The sequence below is a fragment of the Hibiscus syriacus genome, unplaced genomic scaffold (genome assembly GCF_006381635.1).
Source record: "Hibiscus syriacus cultivar Baekdansim isolate YM2019G1 unplaced genomic scaffold, ASM638163v2 tig00017627_pilon, whole genome shotgun sequence".
Lineage (NCBI taxonomy): Eukaryota > Viridiplantae > Streptophyta > Magnoliopsida > Malvales > Malvaceae > Hibiscus > Hibiscus syriacus.
The window spans coordinates 174,533-195,944 of NW_024062412.1; the positions used below are offsets into that span (position 1 = coordinate 174,533).

Consider the following 21,412-nt stretch of genomic DNA (forward strand, 5'->3'; position numbering starts at 1 on the left):
GGGATGTCCATTTCTTTTTTCATTTTCATCTAGAAGTCATAAATCATGGAATTCAATGGAAATAGGAAGTATGAACATGTTTAGTTTAAAGTGAGTTTTTCACATGGCTTTTGACTTGGTGAAATGTATTTTGCCCAACTGAGAAAATGGTTCAATCAAACTGTTATCGGACTTTTTTTTCCCATGCAGTTGATTGAAAGCATTTGAAAATCTATAAATGGTTTCATTTAATGCATTGAGTGTATTGTGTTATTTTTGGGTAAACTACACATTTAGTCACTCAAAGTAACGTGCTATCATTCAACTTGAAAAGTTTTCAAACTTATCATCTAATTTCGTTTTTTGGTCATCCGATTATTAGTAGTATAATAACAGTAGCAAAACAGAGTTTTTGAAAGTTTTATTTATGAAATTAGTCTAATATCTCACCCAAAGTCGTTAGACCGTTGTTGGCCATTACTTGTAACTTAACTAATTCTAAAATTTTATCTTTTCTCCTTTTTATCATCTTAGTTTGAAATCAATAAAACTTGAATCAGAATTTTTATATCTTAGTTTGTAGAAGTTTGTTCTTCAACTTTCACTATTATTATTGGATTTGGAAGAAAATATTTTGACTTCAATAAATCAAAGAGAGTCCAAAAAGTTGACGTTGAGAGAAAAAATCCCAAAGTTATTTTTCTTGCACAAGTTTACTCAAAAAATTAAATAATATTATATAATTAATTATCGCATGATCATTTTTAAAATTAAATAACAAAATTAAAAATTTTAAAGTTGGATCATCAAAACATTTATATAATACATATAAAATGTATTGTGTTATTTTATCAAAATTTATACCAATCTAAAATCCCTTACTTAGCCCGGACTTACGTTTCTGTCTATATGCAGAGATTTTTACGCAGGGATTTATTTGTAGGGATTACTTCCCATTACAGACACGCATATGTAGACTGCATATGAAGACTGTTCAACTATGTATTTATTTATTTATTTATACATGCATTGTATTTTATCTTTATTTTTTAATTTTCTGACTGTCGGAGGTCTTCCACGGAAGCTGCTCTCAACATAACTTTGGGGGCAGCCTACTACCCTACCTCCCCCTTACCCCATTACATATGGGAATAGGGTTTTGTTGTTGTTGTTGTTGTTGTAAAATCCCTTACCATATGGGCACAAATTGTCCGATCAAAGGAAACAAAAAGTAAGGAGAGAAGACATACATGTGGTGTAGAGAATGTGAAACAAAACTATAATGGCATTATTTTCTCCTTGATGAATTTGATTAAAGTCAGCTGAAAAATCCTGGTCTTATTTTAGTTGCTTCGAGACCATAGGCATAGGGTCATTGGTCCTTGTATTCCAAGATAGCTTTATTGATGACGTCTCCAACTCGTGCATACTGCTTACAGAACTTCGGAGTAACCTGCAGGATGTGGGGCAAACATTTTAGATAACATTTATTTTTATACGAAAGGAAAGAATCTGCTATCCGGAAGTGGCAATAGTTCGATTAACCTTTGCATGATGCGGGTTTTGCAGCATTCCGAGTAGATCATGATAAACGAGAACCTGTATTAATGGTCCGATCAAAATTAATAGTAATTATTATTCAAACACGCAATGGAAATGCTACCATCTCTTTCTTGTGAAGCAAATAAATGAAAGATCAAAAGTGAAGGAACATGATCACATAGCTTCATGATATGAAAATAAAGCTTTTTTTAGTCTCTTCAAAACAAATATCATTACAGATAATGAACAAGCATCGCTGATATTCTACAACTATATTACTCGAACTTAGAATACAATACGTATATTCAACTCTTCCAAAGTTTTTCAGTGCGAGAGGGGTTATATCCATATACCCATAGCTAGATATGTGTAGGACACGAGTGCCGGATAAGAAAAAATGAATAGTCAGAGCAACATAGCTTATAAGGAACCTTTTTAAATTAATGTGTGGAGGAAGTAATGTTGAGTGTTGAAAGATAACATGCATGGTGAGCTAAGGTGTACGCAAATAGTGTGCTCTCAGTTGTATATAAGCTAAACCTAAGTTTGTTAGGTTGTTAGTCTAGTAGTTAGGTTGTTAAGGTGACGGTTTTCAACCTTTGTAAGCTATAAAGCTACTGTACTTTTGCTGTATATTTCAGTGGAAATAAAATGATGTAGGTTCATCCTTGAGTTTCTAATATGGTATCTTTTGCCAACCATTCTGGGCCTTTTCTTTGTTGTTCGTTCTGGCGTGTTGTGCTCTGCGTCGTTCTCATCGTTCGTCATGTTTACAAATAAGAAAGAAAATGTTGTCTTGGACGAGACGAACTTTCTCCTCTGGAAGCAGCAGATCCTTCTCACGGTTCGTAGTCACTGTCTCGAGAGGCTTCTCAATGGCACGATGTTAGTTCCACCTAAGTTTATTGTTGATGAGAATGGAGCATCTGTTGTTAATGAAGTGTTTGAAGATTTCATGGCACAAGACAGTGCTCTTGCCTTATGGCTTATGTCAACGATTAATGCTCCTCTTCTGCCTCAGTTTATTGGTGCTAAGTCCGCAACGGCTGTTTGCCGCACTGTTGTGCAGTTCTTTGCCAACATGTCTACGACAACGGTCATGAATTTGCACTATAACCTTCAGTCGTTGAGAAAATGTGACGATTCGATGCGTGTGTATCTCACTCGAATAAAGGAGGTGTTTGATGCTCTTACATCGTGTGTGGCAGTCATGTGTCGCAGGTCGAGCATGTTGTGAATATTCTGAAAGGCTTGCCAAGAGAATATCAATCGTTTATGGTTGTAATAACTACTAGTCCAGATACGCTTTCTCTTGATCGGATTTACTCCATGCTCATTGATGCAGAGACACAGTTGGCTTGTTTTAATTCTCATGTTGAGAATTTTTTGATGAGTACAAACATTGTTTAGGGAAATGTACACACCAGCTCTACAACATCTGATAGTTCTCGTGATTACAAACAACAACATCCTACCTCGATGCGTGGTGGACGTTCTTGTGGTAGAGGTCGAGCTTGTCTGCAGTGTCAACTGTGTGGTAAGAATGGACACTCGGTTGATAGATGTTGGTATCGATTTGATCATGACTTTGTAGGTGTTCTGGCAAATAATGCTCAACCACGATCCAAGGGTGAATCGAGTAGTGTTAACTATGTGAGTCTTGACAATGTTGGTTATGTGTGTTGTGCCAGCAAGCATGGTGTTGTCTCGATGCAAGTTGGTTGTGTGTCTCAGGCTAATATGGTCTTGTCTCCTCGTGCTCAGTGGGTTGTTGATTCAGATGCTTCACATCATGTGACTCCTGATGCTTCCAATATCGCTCACACTACTGATCTAGATGGTCCAGGCAATCTTTTGGTTGGGAATGGAGTTTCTCCTAATGTAAATATGGTTGGTAAATCTTTATTGTGCTCGTCATCATCCTCACGAGCTTTGTTACTTACAGAGTTGTTACATGTGCCTAAAATCAATAAACATATTCTTTCAGTGTCAAAAATTGCTAGGGATAATCACATATTTTTTGAGTTTCATGCTGATGGGTGTTGCATTCGTGATGAGGTGGCGGACAAGCTTCTGCTTCAAGGAAATCAGCAAGATGGTCTTTATACATTTGCATTGGATAATAGTTCTGGTAATTGTAATAAACTAGAGGTTTTTTTGGCTAATGCCTCTTGTAATGCCCTTGATTTGTGGCATAGAAGATTAGGACATCCAACTTTTTCTACTTTAAAATATGTTTGTAAGACCATTGTTGTTACCATTTTAGATAATGCAAATCATACTTGTGTTGCTTGTTGTTTGGGTAAAAGTCACAAGTTACCCTTTATTGAGTCTACCACAGTCTATGATGTGCCTTTTCAACTTGTGTTTACTGATCTTTGGGGGCATTTAACTGAGCCCTCTGCTGGGTATCGATACTATATTTCTTTTGTGTGGATGCGTGTACTATACATACATGGGTGTATTTCTTGAAGGACAAATCACAGGCAATTGTTGCATTTCGCATATTTCAAAGTATGGTTAAGAATCAATTTTCCTTATCCATCAAAGCAGTGCAAAGTGACTGGGGGAGTACAGAAACTGCTAAAATGAGTTAGCTCGGGAAAGTGTTTTGCATGGGGCCACTTACCCTCATGCTTATGAGTAGAATGGAATTGTTGAGCGTAAGCACCGATATTTAATCCAGTTGGCACTAGTGCTGTTAGCTCAAGCCTCTCTTCTAATTCGTTTTCAATCATATGCAATAGCTATTGCTGCTCATCTAGTGAACAGGTTGCCAACCAAGGTGCTAGGCAATATTTCTCTATTTGAGAAGTTGTTTGCAAAAAAACCATACTACTACAAGGTCCTTCGCGCGTTTGGTTGTAGGTTTTTCCCGTAGCTTCGAGCGTTTCAACCGCACAAGTTGATGCCCCGGTCTCAAGTGTGCATGTTTTTGGGTTACAGTCCTCAACATCGAGCATTTCAATGCCTCGACCCCACTGGACGTGTATTTATTAGCAGACATGTCAAGTTTGATGAATTTTTTTTTCCTTTTGTAGAGACAAAGCCAACTGCAGGTTATCATGCTCAGCTCTCTTCTCGGTCAGCAGCACTTGAGATTGTTGCTGAGCGCCACAACATGTGTCCTCAAGTAGTAATATTGTCACATGCAACTACTAGTGCTACCTAATATACAAATGTTGTGTTGGGTGATGATGGTCATGATTCTTTGATGGCAGCTGCTGACTTGGGCAATAATCTTGATGAGTTAATCGGTTGACGAATATGGCCAAGAGGGGAGTGAATTGGCAAATAAAAATTTCAGTGGAAGCTATGCAGAAAATTGAAAGTAATTGCGCAGCGATTTAGAGTGGTTCGACTTTCTCAACCAAAGTCCACGTCCACTACCTTAGCTATCCACACTAAGGATTTTCCACAAATTCACTAATTTGTCTCTTTTGAGGACAAAGAGTAACCTTACAAATCCCTCAAGAATTATACCCCAAATTCTTGAGAACACTCTCTCCCAAAGAGAACAATACAAATTTTGCAAACTTACAAGGAAATCCTCACAAGGTAGATTGTTTGCACAATTCTAGAACAAAGAAAAGAACACTCAAGAATGAATATAATTGAGTACAAGTAGTGTTCTTGAAAGCAAAATGAATATTGAATGAAAAATAGGCTTGAAGTGCTCAAACAATGAGTTTGATGCTTTCTCTTTGATTCTCTCTTAACTCTTGTTTCTTGATATCTCTTGTTTGTTATCAATGGCTTCTAAGCTTGTTTAAATACTCCTTCAAATGATTCTGAACATTAGGGATGATTAGTGAAGTCAATAGAGCCGTTTAAGTGTGATAACATTTAATTAAAGCAGTTGGGAGCGTCAGTGCATCGATGCATAACAAGGTGCATCGGTGCATCAAGTGTAAAATTCAAATATTTTGACCGTTGGAACACTTAGTGCATCAGTGCACCAAGTGTGCATCGATGCATAAAATGCATTCGATGTTTTGAAAAAGCCTAAGTGCATCGATGCATGGTCTGTGCATCAATGCATAAAATGCATTCGATGTTTTCATAAAATCCTGAGTGAATCGATGTATGGAGAGTGCGTCGATGTATAAAATGCATTCGATGTTCAATTTATTCATTGGTGCATCGATGCATAGATTGGTACATCGGTGCATGCCTTTGAAAAATTGATTTTAGGCTTGATTTTGGTTCAAAATACTTTGTGAAAATTGTTTCAAAAATATATTAAGTATAAAACACAATATTACACATTTAGTAAGGTTTGAAATTGATCTTAAAAGACTTTGAGTAATAATTTGATATTCGATTAATTAAATCGAATATACTTAGAAAATCATTTGTAAAATCTTAAAATTCATTTAACTTAATTTGTTATATCGAAACATCAAAATGTTTTCAACAATCTCCCCCTTTTTGATATAACAAAACACTTGAGTAATTTTAAGAATTTGAAAATCAAGTTTGAAATTACTCCCCTTACTTTAACACTTCTCCCCTTTAAAACACTTTAACATTTCTCCCCCTTTTTGTTAAATAAAAAAGGCTCTAAAACGATTTTAAACAAGGATTTGAAAAACACATCCAATTGATTATAAGTAAATATTGCTTAAGATGCTAAGATCAAAGATCAAGAAAGAGGTTAGTCATTAGTTTCATAATCAATATTCATAAACGTGAAATGGCATAATTGGTCATAATGCAACTAATATATAAATGATGCAAAAATTAAGCTCAAAATGGGAATTCAAACCAAACCAAATATATATATAAAATAAGTTCAAATATCCAAACATCCAACTCCTAGCAAATTCAAACGTTTAACAATCCAAAGCAAACAATCCAGAAACATCAAAATCAATCTAAGTTTGAAAGTCAAGAAAGCATAATCGGGAGGAGGAGGAAATCGTGCTTGCATCTCAAGAGAAAGAGCATCCATACGCGCAAGCATCTGTCGTTGAAACTCCATCTGTTGAGCTTCCAAAGCATCCAAGCGATGATGCACGGCTTCGTTGTTAGCAGTCAAATGAGATTCGATAGAAGCAAACCGTAGATCAAATGTCTCCAAAAATGAGTTAAAATATGGAGGCACTTGATCCTCTTGTGGTGCCGGCGCATTGTCAGGATCGTCAATATCTTGAAATATTCCTTGAAGCTCGGGATAATCATCTGCAGCCGGATCCGGAGGAGGAGGAGCACGAGAAGAGCTAGGAGCAACTCGTGAGGAACTAGCTCCCGGAGTTTGCTTAGAGGGTCGAAAGACCCATTGACCGGTTTCCTCATCTTGTTTCCACTCGGCCTTCTTTAACAAGATGAGATTGATTGGGTTTTGGAGAGGAATGGGATTGTCAAGAGAGACATCTAGACCAAGTTTGATAAAGAGGTTACTAAGAAGACATCAATAAACTAATGTTTTCGACATGTTTTGAAGGAACAATGTTTATGATATCCACTAGTTGACTAAAAATAATGTGGGGCAGATTTATTTTGTTCTTATTCTTAAAACAGTGCATCCACCATAAATCCCTAGCACGAAGAGTGGAGTACCTACCTCCAGATGGTCTAAGCCACCAAGAGATCATCAAATGAAGAAAACGATCGTGATGAGAACGTAGAGCACTAACACTAGCGTTTGGAACATAGGGATAATCCACAGTTTCATTCTCATTATATAACCCATCATCATCTAACCCAAAACGTGAAGCTATAACTGCGGGGTCAATATTAATATATTGGCCTAAAACATAGGATCTAATAGCAACAGTACCACATTGAGTATTATTTTGAATACACACTGTATTAGAATAGAAAATGCGGACTTACTGATGATAGACGACAGGTTTGAGATGAAACAATTTATCAAACTTCCAAGTTTTAAGAATCAGAAGGTATTCAAAGTCAATATCTATCATGGCTTGAAGAGAAGGAATACGTTCTTCCCGGATTCTATAGGATTGGAAAGAATTTATATACCTATGGTATAGGTCATCTCTACAACGTTCAGGCATGTTGAAATAGAGTCCTATAAGACTATTAGGTGGAGAAGGAACGGGGTTTGGAGGTCGGTTTGAATGACTAGATGAAGTCCTAGGGTGTTTGGGATTAGACATGGTTTAGGAATCGGAGTAAGGAATATAACCAGCAATTTTGAAACACATGTATGCAAAATAATCAATTTCAAACTCAAATGAGTCCGCAATAATTCAAGGTTCTCTAAACCAAATTCTAATGGGCATAGTTTTTGAAAAACTATTTAGAAAACAACGTTTGAAAATTTTATAATATGTATAGTTTTTCATGAAGACAACATAATTAAATCAAAAACATCAAATTTAAAAAAAAAAATCAGATTTTCGATTTTTTTTCGAAAATTCAAAAATTTATTGAAAATTTGTGAGTTTTTGATGAAATTAGTTGTAAAATCTAGTTTATAATCATCAAACAATCAATGCCCGATATAATGTTCATCCTAGAACTAATCTAAACTAGTCCTAAGATCAAAAATCAATGAAATAGAGTTTTTGAAACATTACCTTGAAAATTTTCGAATTTGAGGGAATGTGGTGTTATTTTGCACGATTTGATGATTAAAGCAGGATTAGGAGGTGAAGAGCTCGAAGATTCTGATCAAAAACGATGATTTTGGAGCAGGAAGAGAATTTTGGTTGAGAGAAGGGCGAATGGTGGGGTGTTATGAGTTTTTAGGGTTTGAAACAAATGATAAAATAATCCTTTTAAACCCCAAAACCCAAAGGATGCATCGATGCATGGCCTTGTGCATCGATGCACATTCAAGGCGTGCATCGGTGCACCTTCATGGTGTATCGATGCACATTCAAAGGGATGCATCGATGCACTGTTAAGTGTATCGATGCATGAAGCACAAAAATGTCAAAAATTCGTTTTAAACACTTAAAATGCTAAATTAATTAGCTCTACTGGTATTGGCAACTCATATAATGAAAATTAATCATGTTCAATCAATCAAATTAATCCTTAAATTTCATTTGAACATAAAATTAATTTTCACTAAGCAACATAAACTCCCCCTAACTAATAGCAATGAATGCAATACAAAATTACTATTATAAGCAATTTTCATTTATTCTTAAAAGTGCTAAAATTATTTTAAACACTAAGTGAAGATAGGTCAGTTAAACCTAATTCTCTCCTAAGTGTCCAAAATCTTTCTTTGTCTAAAGGTTTTGTAAAGATATCTGCTAATTGGTGCAAAGTATCAACAAATTCTAGAACTACATCTTCCTTAGCGACATGGTCTCTAATGAAGTGATGTCTAATTTCAATGTGCTTAGTTATAGAGTGTTGGATGGGATTTTTAGTGAGACAAATAGCACTAGTATTGTCACACTTGATAGGAATGGTACCTACTTCAATTCCATAATCAAAAAGTTGTTGTTTCATCCATAGAACTCGTGCACAACAACTACCAGCTGAAATGTATTCCGCTTCAGTGGTAGATAATGCAACACAATTTTGTTTCTTTGAAAACCAAGAAATCAACATATTTCCAAGGAATTGGCAAGTATCGGAGGTGCTTTTCCTATCTAATTTGCATCCTCTATAATCCGCATCAGAGAAGGCATGCAAGCTAAAACTAGAGTCTCTAGGATACCAAAGTCCTAAACTAGGAGTGTCCTTAAGGTATCTAAAGATTCTCTTAACAGCTAGTAAATGTGATTCTTTAGGACATGATTGAAATATAGCACATAAGGAAACACTAAACATAATGTCCGGTCTACTTGCGATTAGATAAAGTAAAGAGCCAATCATTAACCTATATAATTTATCATCCATACATTTACCTCATTCATCTAAGTTAAGCTTTGTTGATGAGCCCATTGGAGTGTCATGCGGTTTGCCATTTTCCAGTCCAAACTTCTTGAGCATATCTTTGACGTACTTAGCTTGATTCATGAAGATGCCATCTTTTCTTTGCTTGATTTGGAGTCCCAAGAAAAATGAGAGCTCCCCCATCATGCTCATCTCAAATTCACTTTGCATTAGCTTAGAAAATTCTTGGCAAAGAACATCATTAGTAGAACCAAATATTATATCATCAACATAAATTTGAACTACTAATAAATCTTTACCTTTATGCTTTAAAAACAATGTAGTAGTGTCAACCTTCCCTATTGAAAAACCTTTTTCGATTAAAAAGTTTGACAATCTTTCATACCAAGCTCTAGGAGCTTGTTTTAAACCATAAAGCGCTTTTGTCAATTTAAGAACATGAAAACATGCAAATGCTAATAACATTCTAATTGCTTCCATCCTAGCTACGGGAGCGTTTGTTTCATCATAGTCTATGCCCTCTTCTTGAGTGTACCCTTGAGCAACAAGTCCAGCCTTGTTTCTCACTATATTACCACTTTCATCAAGCTTATTCCTAAATATCCATCTAGTACCTACAGTAGATTTATTACTAGGCCTTTCAACTAATGTCCATACTTTACTTCTCTCAAATTGATTTAACTCTTCTTGCATAGCCATAATCTAATGTTCATCTTTTAATGCTTCTTTAATATTCTTAGGCTCAATGCATGAGATAAATGCAACATAATTACATATATTTCTAAGAGAAGATTGAGTTGTTACCCCTTTGGATGGATCACCTATAATCTCACCATCCTTGACATAGTTGTACTCTCTTGGGTAAGATACTTCCCTTTCTTCAATGGTTGGATTGTCGAGAGGATCTTGAGTTTCCCCATCTTTCGTTTCTTCCTTTGATAATGATTCTCCAACATCATTTATATTTGTAATGCCTACATCATCATTCACACAAGAATCCTTCCTCGGAAGGGGATTATCATCGAAAACAACATGTATAGACTCTTCTACAACTAAAGTTCTTTTGTTAAATACTTGATAAGATTTAGAATTTAAGGAATAACCCAAAAAAATTCCTTCATCACTTTTAGCATCAAATTTGCCAAGGTTCTCTTTACCATTGTTTAAAACAAAACATTTACATCCAAAAGGATGAAAATAGCTAATGTTAGGCATCTTATTTTTAAAAAGTTCATATGGAGTTTTTCTTCAAAATATGCCTAATCATTACTCGATTAATAACATAACAAGCGGTATTTGTGGCTTCCGCCCAAAAATATTTTGGCAAATTGTTTTCACAAAGCATGGTTCTAGCCATTTCTTCTAAAATTCGATTTGTCCTCTCAACAACTCCATTTTGTTGAGGGGTTCTAGGTGCTGAAAAATTATGGCTAATACCATTAGAATTACAAAATTCAATAAATCCAAGATTTTCAAATTCAGTTCCATGATCACTCCTAACACTAGTTATAGAGTAACATTTTTCATTTTGGATTACTTTTGAAAACGTGATGAATTTTTCTAATGCTTCATCTTTAGTACTTAAAAATAGAACCCAAGTATATTTAGAATAGCCATCTACCAAGACAAATGCATATTGTTTTCCACCCAAGCTAGTAGTCCTAGTTGGCCCAAAAAGATCTATATGGATCAATTATAATACTCTACTAGTTGATACGTTATTAATGGATTTAAAAGAAATTCTCTTTTGTTTTCCTTTAGCACAAGCATCACAGATTTTATCATTATCAAATTTTACTTTAGGCAACCCTCGAACTAAATCTCCTTGAATTAGCCATTGCAAAACACTCATACTAGCATGTCCTAGTCTCCTATGCCATAACCAACTATCATGCTCATCCTTAACAACTAGGCATAAATTAGTCATAATAATAGAGTCTAAATGCACCATGTAAATGTTTCCTATTCTATGACCAACAAGCATAATCTGATTAGATGCAATGTCGATAACTTTACAACCATTAGTTTCAAACATGACATTGAATCCCTTATCACAAAATTTACTAATACTCAAAAGATTATGCTTTAATCCATTCACATATAAAACGTTTTTAATTTGTATGGAAGAGGTATTACATATTGTACCTATACCTTCAATGTGACCTTTTGAGTTATCACCAAAAGTCACCTCTCCTCCATTTTTGGCGTTGACCTCTATGAACCGGCTTTTGTCTCTGGTCATGTGTCTTGAGCATCCACTATCAAGGTACCATGAGTTTGAATTTATTTCCCGTGCCTTGTAGCAATGCTACTTTTCCTACAAACATAGATTAATTTTTTATTTTTGGTACCCAAATTCTTTTGGGTCCATATTCATTAGTTTCCAAAATCCTAGTCCCCTTAGGTATCCATTTGTGTAGGATATCCTTATCTTTAGTAGTAATGAGTCCTTTAGGAACCCATATACTTCTAACGATTTTTCCATTAGAGGTTCTTCGGGGACCTCTATGATTGTAGTTTTTAAAACTTTTTCTAATAAAGTTGGATTTTGAATTTTCTCCATTTTCAAAACGTTTTGTTCCAACTTTATCAAAAGAAGCTTTAAGATCATCAATTTTCTTTTGATGATCATCATTGACCTTTGAAAGTAATTTTTGCAAATCGAAAATTGTCTTTTCAACTTCTAGTTTGATTTGCAAATCTTTGATTTTACTTTCAAGATCGTTGTTGGTTTTGGATATGAGTATTTTCATTTTTCAATTTTGAAATATCATTTTATATTTTAAAAACAACTTCTCATAATCCGAAGCCAACCCATTATATTCCTCTAATAACCATCATAAGATAAATCATCTAAATGAAATGAGTTAGGGGTTACCTTAGAATCTTCCCCGAATGCCATCAAGTACAAGTTTGCTACTTCTTGTTGCTCTTCATCGGAACCTTCTTCATCGCTCCATGTAGCCACATGAGCCTTGTGCTTTCTCTTTAATTGTGGGCAATCATATTTGGCATGCCATGACTTTTTGTATTCATAGCAAATGATCGGGTCCTTCTTTTTTGGTTCATTTTTAGGCCTTCATTTCGTTTGAATTTTCTTCCTCGGTAAGGTCTCATCATCTTTCTGAACCGTTTGGCAAACAATGACATTTCCTCGTCGTCATCATCTTCATCCGAATCACTCTCATCTTTAATGGATTTGAGAGCAACTCCAATGTTTTTCTTCTTCTCCTTCTCCATTGGTGTCTCGTCAATCTTATCGAGGTCCACCTCATCTTCAAGCATCATTTTATGAGTGAGGAGGGAACCAAATAGCTCTTCAAGAGTTAAGGACTTTAGATTCTTAGCCTCGATGATTGCAGTCTTCTTGGATTGTCATGATTTTGGAAGTGAGTAAACTAACTTCCTTACAAGCTTTTCATTTGGAATGATCTTTCTATATGATTTGAGATCATTGACAATCGTTGAGAATCTATCCATCATAGCTTTGATATCTTCATTTGGTTTCATCCTGAAATTTTCATAGTTATATGTTAGAAGACTAATTTTAGATTCTTTTACCTCGTCGGTGCCTTCATGAGTGATTTGTAGTTTATCCCATATTTCTTTGGCGTTGTACAAGATGAAACTCTTCCATATTCATCTGGTCCAAGAGCACAAAATATGATATGGATGGCTTTGGAGTTGAGCTGGAACATTCTTGTCTCTCCTTCACTCCACAATCTTGGATGAGTGAGAGGCTTGATATATCCGTCTTCTACAACATTCCATGCTTCTATCTCACTTGCTTGAATGAAATACATCATCCTATTCTTCCAATAGGCATAGTTAGCTCTATTGAAGAAAGGAGGCTTGTTGACGGGCATCGAATCGAGACCGGAGTCGATGTTTGAAGTGGAGGCCATTGATGACTTGATTATCGATGTAACACTTCCTGAATCGACTTAAGAGGTGATTAAACATTCAAATGAGTGAGGCTCTGATACCAATTGATGATTTAATCGATTGACAAATATGGACAAGAGGGGGTGAATTGGCAAATAAAAATTTCGGTGGAAACTATGCAGAAAATTGAAAGTAATTGCGCAGCGATTTAGAGGTTCGACTTTCTCAACCAAAGTCTACGTCTACTACCTTAGCTATCCACACTAAGGATTTTCCACAAATTCACAACTTTGTTTCTTTTGAGGACAAAGAGTAACCTTACAAATCCCTCAAGAATTATACCCCAAATTCTTGAGAACACTCTCCCAAAGAGAACAATACAAATTTTACAAACTTACAAGGAAATCCTCATAAGGTAGATTGTTTGCACAATTCTAGAACAAAGAAAAGAACACTCAAGAATGAATACAATTGAGTACAAGTAGTGTTCTTGAAAGCAAAATGAATATTGAATGAAAATAGGCTTGAAGTGCTCAACAATGAGTTTGATACTTTTCTTTGATTCTCACTTGATTCTTTGTTTCTTGCTATCTCTTGTTTTTTATCAATGGCTTCTAAGCTTGTTTAAATACTCCTTCAAATGATTCTGAACGTTGGGATGATTAGTGGAGTCAATAGAGCCGTTAAGTGTGATAACAATTAATTAAAGCAGTTGGGAGCGTCATGCATCGATGCATAACAAGGTGCATCGGTGCATCAAGTGTAAATTCAAATATTTTGACCATTGGAACACTTAGTGCATCGGTGCACCAAGTGTGCATCGATGCATAAATGCATTCGATGTTTTGAAGCCTGAGTGCATCGATGCATGGTCTGTGCATCGATGCATAAAATGCTTCGATGTTTTCATAAAATCCTGAGTGCATCGATGCATGGAGAATGCATCGATGCATAAAATGCATTCGATGTTCAATTTATTCGTTGGTGAATCGATGCATGGATTGGTGCATCGGTGCATGCCTTTGAAAATTGATTTTAGACTTGATTTTGGTTCAAAATACTTGTGAAAATTGTTTCAAAATATATTAAGTATAAACACAATTTTACATTAGTAAGGTTTGAATTGATCTTGAAAGACTTGGTGTAATAATTTGTTATTCGAATAATTAAATCGAATATACTTAGAAAATCATTTGTAAAATCTTAAAATTCATTTAACTTAATTTGTTATATCGAAACATCAAATGTTTTCAACAAATGTAGGCTTCTCTGTCTGCTGATGTTTCATTCTCGAATGCTGATCCAATCATCAGTGGTGCGAATAATGAAGCTGCTCAGTCTGTTGGTGAAGCTTCAGTTGAAGAGTTCAGTGAAACTTTACCTGTCACTAATAATCATCCCATGCTTCACAAAGTAAGTGTGGTATCTTCAAGCCGAGAGTGTTTGTCAATGAATTCGACACGACTATACCTACCGATAATCATTAGGCCATGAAATCTAGTAACTGGGCAGCTGCTGTTCAAAATGAATTAGTAGCTCTACAACGGAATGGTACGTGGTCATTGATGTCACTGCCAGCTGGACGAACAACAGTTGGTTACAAAAATGATTCTTCAAGTTAAAGCAAAACCCTGATGGCACGGTTAATCGTTACAACGCTCGTTCTATTGTAAAGGGTTTTTCACAAGTGCCCGGACAATATTTTAAAGAAACCTTCAGTCTGGTGGTCAATTTCCAACTTTGAATGTTGTTTTGTCTCTTGCTATCACAAACAAGTGGTCTGAGGCATGTAGATGTTAATGCCATCTTACATGGTAACTTAAATGAGGATGTCTTCATACAGCAACCACAGGGTTCGAACAATTTATTGCATATGGTACCAAGCTTGTTTGCAAACTCCAGAAGGCTCTTTACAGGCTGCGTCAAGCACCAAGAATTAGCATACTAAGCTGAAGGATAGCCTTGTACATATAGGATTTCGCTCATCAAAAGTTGATGCCTCACTGTTTATTTCTCATGCTCAAGAGTCTCTACATATGTACTTGTCTATGTAGATGACATTCTTGTTACAGGGCAATCTGTTGTTGATTGAACGAGTAGTTCATTCACTTCGCGATAATTTTTCCTTAAAAGTTATTGGTGACTTACAATATTTTTTTGGAATTGAGGTTCATCGATATGGTGATTCCTTGGTTCTCAATCAGAAGAAGTTTTTTTATAGTTATTGGAGAAGACATGCATGTCAAAGGCTACACCAACCGCAACCCCTATGGTTTTCAATAACAAGCTCTGCAGTGATGAAGGTGAACTGCTAGAAAATGCTCGAGAATTTTGAAGCATGGTTGGTGCATTGTTATATATATGTCATACAAGACCAGATATCATTTACAATGTGAGTAAGGTAGCTCAATTCATGCATGAACTCGAGAGTGTCATTTGTTGGCTGCCAAACGCATCTTACGTTACCTGGCAGGAACTGTGGAGTTTAGATTGGTGTTTTCACCATCCAAGGAAGCAATGTGTGTAGTGGCCTTTCCTGATGCTGACAGGGGTGGTTGTGTTGATGATAGACGATCCATGTCAGGCCATTGGTTCTAGTTGGTGGTAACATGGTGTCATGGACTACTAAGAAGCAAAATGTTGTCTCAAGGGTCAACCACGGAGGTGGAATATCGAAGCCTAGCTGATGCAGCTAAAGAGGTTACTTGGGTTGATGCACTTTTAACTGATTTGGGTGTGAAACGACACGAGAAGCCTATCATCTGGTGCGACAATATTAGTGTGATTGCGTTGAGTGCAAATCCAGTTTATCATGCTCAGTCCAAGCATGTTTAGATGTTCACTCTGTAAGGGAAAATTTGCTGTCAATCAGTTATGTGTTAGCTATGTTCCTGTTGTTCTCAATTGTAGATGGGCTAACAAAACCATTGACCAAAACAACGTTTACCACTTTTCATGCAAGGGTAAACGTGAGTTTGCTGCAAGGAGAATAAGTAGGGAGAATGTTGAAAGATAACGTGCATGGTGAACTAAGGTGCACGTAAATAGTGTGCTCTCAATTATATGTAAGCTAAACCTAAGGTTGTTAGGTTGTTAGTCCAATATAGGTTGTTTAAGGTGACGTTTTCATCCTTTTTTTTTATAGAAATAGGAGGTCTCGTTAAAACCTCCCTCATAGTAGTCTTTTACCCGTAAGGCTAGTACCGACTAGTGGAAGGAGGAAAAATAGTACCTAATTATTATGATAAACCAGTTACATAAACTTAAACACTCTCATATTACACATGTATTCTAAAAACATACACAACAACTAGAACAAAGCTTAAAATCACTCAATTCCCTCCTTTGCTAGCTTATCAGTCTCACAATTACAATATTTAGGTTTTCAGCTTTTGTAAGCTATAAAGCTACTGTACTTCTGTTGTATATTCAGTGGAAATAAAATGATGTTTTTAGGTTCATCCTTTCTAATATTGAGTTTCTGCAAACCTAAGCTTTTCTCTACGATATTTACGAGAGCATATTGTATTTACAGAAATAACCTAATATTGCATAAACCTAAGCTTTTCTGCATGACAATAGAACCACATAACTCGATGAGTATGACTCTGTTTTCATGGTCGAATTTCAGCTATTGATTCATATCTAAGAAAAACCTTGAAGTCCATAGTATACTACTAGAAGTTGCTATGCAAGCAATTTATACCAAAGCACAGAATGATATAACAAAATTAACCTGTCCACTGCAAAAGGCCCAGCTCCAATGCCAATTGTGGAAATTTGAAGAACACATTCCATACAACCGAAAAAAACATCGGCTTCCTGCAAAGCCATTGTAGTCTCTACAACCTGCATAAACCAAACTCAAGATAAACATACACAAAGGTTATCCAAATGAAAGAGGCAATGAAAGATACTTGACTGCACTAGCAACATTTTGCCTTTGGCCGAATCCGCCGAGTACGCTAATTACCAGTGGAGTAAGTCTATGTGTGATAACCGCGATCCCAGCCTCGATGGCTTTTGCAGCGGAGATCCTCGAAGGGAGCCCTCCTTCCAATTTGATAGCATCCATATTTAAGACCCTAACAGCCGTATCAACTGCTCGTTCATAATCCAAACGGCAAATACATCACGATCAATATTCATCCAAGAAATGTTTCATCATCGAGTTGCCCTTAAAATGTAAGAGAAATCATTCAAGAAATGCTTCTTCATCAATACCAACTAATAAATGCGGTGCACAAGGGAATTTTTTTGGTTCATGAGGTACATACTGTTGCTGGTCTCATAGGTCCCAAATGGTAAGTCACCAATGAGTAATGGTCACGTGGCGCCGCGAGCGACTGAATGGCAATGGACTAGCATTTTGTCGAGTGAGATAGGAGAGTGGTGTCATTGCCGTGAACGACCATGGAAGCAGAATCTCCGACTAGGCAGATAACGATCCCGACGTATGAGGTGGACCGCCGATGGTAGTCATATGTGTAACAATGGCGATGGGCTCGCCTTTCTTGTATTTTTGCTTCAGCTGGTTAAGGGTCATTCTTTGTTGGGCGTTTGAGGCTTGGACCGTCGTAGATGGTGTTTCAGTACGTTGCTCAAGCGGCGAATAAGGCGGCTCTGGAGACTGCAGAAGCCTTGACAACTTGTGTAAAGCGACATTTTGTTGAAGTATTTTGATAACGGAAGAGAAAGAAACAAATGATCAATGTGCTAATTTGGGGGGATTGAAATTAGAATTTGTTGATTTGCGTAAGTTAGTTTATTGGAGAATTGGGAAATGAAGTGATGTAGCAATAAGGATGCCAATGATGGCGGCGCCACCTGCACTCCACCAACTGGCACCGCCTCTTTTACAAGATTACTCATAAAAATATAAATATAAAGGTTAAACTACAAAATTGATCATTTTATTTTAGTTTTCTAATTTTTTATCATTAGTTTTAAAATATTTTGTTTTAAATCACTTATATATTGATATGTTATATTTTATTTTTAATATGTTACTATGTTAGTTCTAATTAATTTGATGATGACGTGACATACTAATGAAAATATTTCTAAATTAATTACAAAATTATAATTTTTTCATAAAATATAGAAAATATAATATTTTTTATTATACTAGAGTGGTTATAAGTGATAGTATTTGTTTAAAGACTCTCAATCATTCGATATGAATACTCAAATATGGATTAATTTAGTAAAATAATGATAATGAAAAAATCCATTATTATATATATTAATACCTGCTATATATTATTTCTGCTTTGCTTTTCGTTTCCAGTAATCGGCAATCATGGTATTTGTTTTCAAAGTTGGTAATTCTTATTGCATCTTTACTTGATGATTTGTGATGATTTTTGTCTTAAAATTGGGTAATTTCCTTGATTTTATGTTAAATGTTTACTTTAGTGTACGGAAAAGTGTTAGCCTAACTTCGAAGGAAATACGAACGAGTAATCCTTTCGATATGAATTCAAGTTTTTAGTTGGACTATTAATTTAGTTATTTTGCTTTTGAATAAACTACTGAGATCTTCTAAATTATAGCTGATATGGAATAAACAGACCTTATTTTTTTAAAGTACATGCAACTAAGTATTTGATTAAATTCTGGAGATTATGATGCATTTAGTTTGATTTTTCTTTTCTTAAGTTTTACATAATATTTTTTTTTAAACATGTTTAAAGATTCTTTGAGAAACAATCAAAGATATTGGTTTCCGGTTTCTAATAATGTCATTTAGACAACCTTATTATGGGTTACTTCAAAAACCATGACGTGATTAGAAAATTTAATTTTTTGTTTTTGACTGCTATGGATATATTATATATTGACATTGATATATTCGATTTATTTTGATTAAAGATTTTATTTATTAGTATGTACTTTAATTTTTACTTTTGGTTAAATGTTGATTGTTTTGAATTCAAATTTGGTAATTAGGAAGTTACGAGAAAATGCATTTTTAAGAAACTTTTCAAAACAATCAAAGATTTAAGTTTTCGTTTTTATAGCACCATTTATGTAACTTGTTTTAGGTTCTCTTGGAGAGTGTAGTCCAATAAAAAATTTCAGTTTTGATCTTTCATTGTTATAGAAATATTAAATTTAAATATCGATATTTATTTTTGAGACCACTTAATTAAAGCAATAAGTCGTTAAAGTGATATCAGTTTGGAAAATGTTTTATTTTATATGTACATTTAACTTAGGATGTTTTAGTATTAATCGTTCTAAAGGAAGATTAATAGTTGACATAATCGCATGTACAACTTTATTAAAAATGTGATAATTATTCGGTTTGATGTGTGAGTAATCAACCCAAATGAAGATTTTTGCTTGACATATTTTATTATCAAGTTTGGTTATCGCACCAGATATCACTTAAGGTGATATTTGTCTAAAGATAAAATATTAATGAAATATCTAATATCTTGAGTCGAGGATTAGGTGTATTTAAATTTATTGTTATTATAGTCATAATTGTTTTTAAAATTTAATGTTTTAAAATATTAAATTTAAAAATTAATTATGACTATTATGATTATCTTTTTATTTAACTAAGAGATAAAATTAAAATAAATTGATTGATTGATAATATTATATGATTTTATTTATATTGTTAATGCAATATAGTAAATATTCAATTCGGTTTGATCAAAATTTCAGTTTTGGTTGTGGTTATTAGAATATGTACTGAAACAAAATAGTTCATATTTTGGCTAGATCTAATATTTTGATATATTAATTGAAAACAAAATGTCGTTAAAGTGACCTCTTTTATGTAGATTGATTTATTTAAAATATCAAGATGATTATGTGTTTCTTGCAATTCATGCGTTTATTAATTGCCCCAAAGTAAAATTAATATTTGATCAGATTCCAAGGGATGCATGTGTAATAATAGTGGTAATTATAAGGTATTTTATATGAACATTACATTAATTCAAAGATTAGTGTATTGTTGAATAAGCTTATTGTCAATGTTTGATACTATAACAAGATCTCGTTACTGTTAATATTACTGTCCAAAGATTTGATATTAATGTAGTGTTTGGTATCTTAAGATAATAATTATCTATTATTTTTTAATTATTTGTTTAATTAAGAATTTCAATGTGAGTTTAAATTTTATGTTTTGTTCTATATTCAAGGTCGAGTAACACCGTAGATTAGATGCTTGAGGCTAAAGGAGACCCGTTTGGCTAGCGTTAATTGACATTAAATAGCACGTTCGTGGTAGCGATCGTGGGTACAAGGAGAATCTTGGATCCAATTGTTCCTTTTGGAAAAGGTAAGACAACTTTTAAAAATTTAAAATATCTTATATTAATAGTAATGTATTAATATTATTTAAAATCATAAATATTTATATTTTTATTAATTTTAAATAAAAAATTCGTAAATTTCAAAGTAAATAACCAAGAATAATTTAAGCAATATTTAGAGAAAATATATAATAGAAACCATTATCCACGATTAGAGAAAATTAAACGAATAAAAGTTGATAAATATTTTTTTTTCCTGTTGTGTACTTAATAAAAAAATATAAAAAAAATTTGTGAATCAATTATATTCTCTCACATTTACATTCATTAAATGATTTATTTTTATACATAAAATAAAGATGTAATCCCTCAATTCTTATCGGAAAATCTTTTGCTTTGAAATAATGGCCAAAATCGTGCCAAGAGAAGGATAAACGAAACCTGTGTATTGCTTTTGCTTTCTCATCTTCATTGAAACCCAAAGATTTCTGTTGATATACTAATCCACCTTCCTATAATTGTAGCCTACATAAAAAAATTAGTTGATTTTATTCTCATATGTAATGGGGGGGTAGGGGAGATAGGTAGTACGTTACCACCAATGCCAAGTTGAGATCAGCTTCTATAGAAGACATCCGTTATGAATTGCTCTCATTGGGACTCAATCCCACAACCACAAGGTTAAGAGTCTTGCGTTCTACCAACTGAGTTAGGCGGGCTAGGCATAATGTATATAGACATTATAATAATAATAATTAATTATAAAACCCATTTTCAGTATTCTTTCTGATCCATGCGTATAGCCAAACTGGTCATGAAAATCTCAAATGAAGATGTTTCTTACCTAAACCAGGAAGAACATTCTGCGAACCACTCTCCAAACCTTGAAATAATAATGAAAG

At 34.5% G+C, this 21,412-nt stretch overlaps 1 pseudogene; it reads right to left on the bottom strand.

Annotated features, from left to right (window-relative positions):
* Positions 1-1,351: 1,351 nt before the first annotated feature.
* On the bottom strand, positions 1,352-17,779 carry LOC120208804 (annotated as a pseudogene).
* Between the last annotated feature and the right edge of the window lie 3,633 nt (positions 17,780-21,412).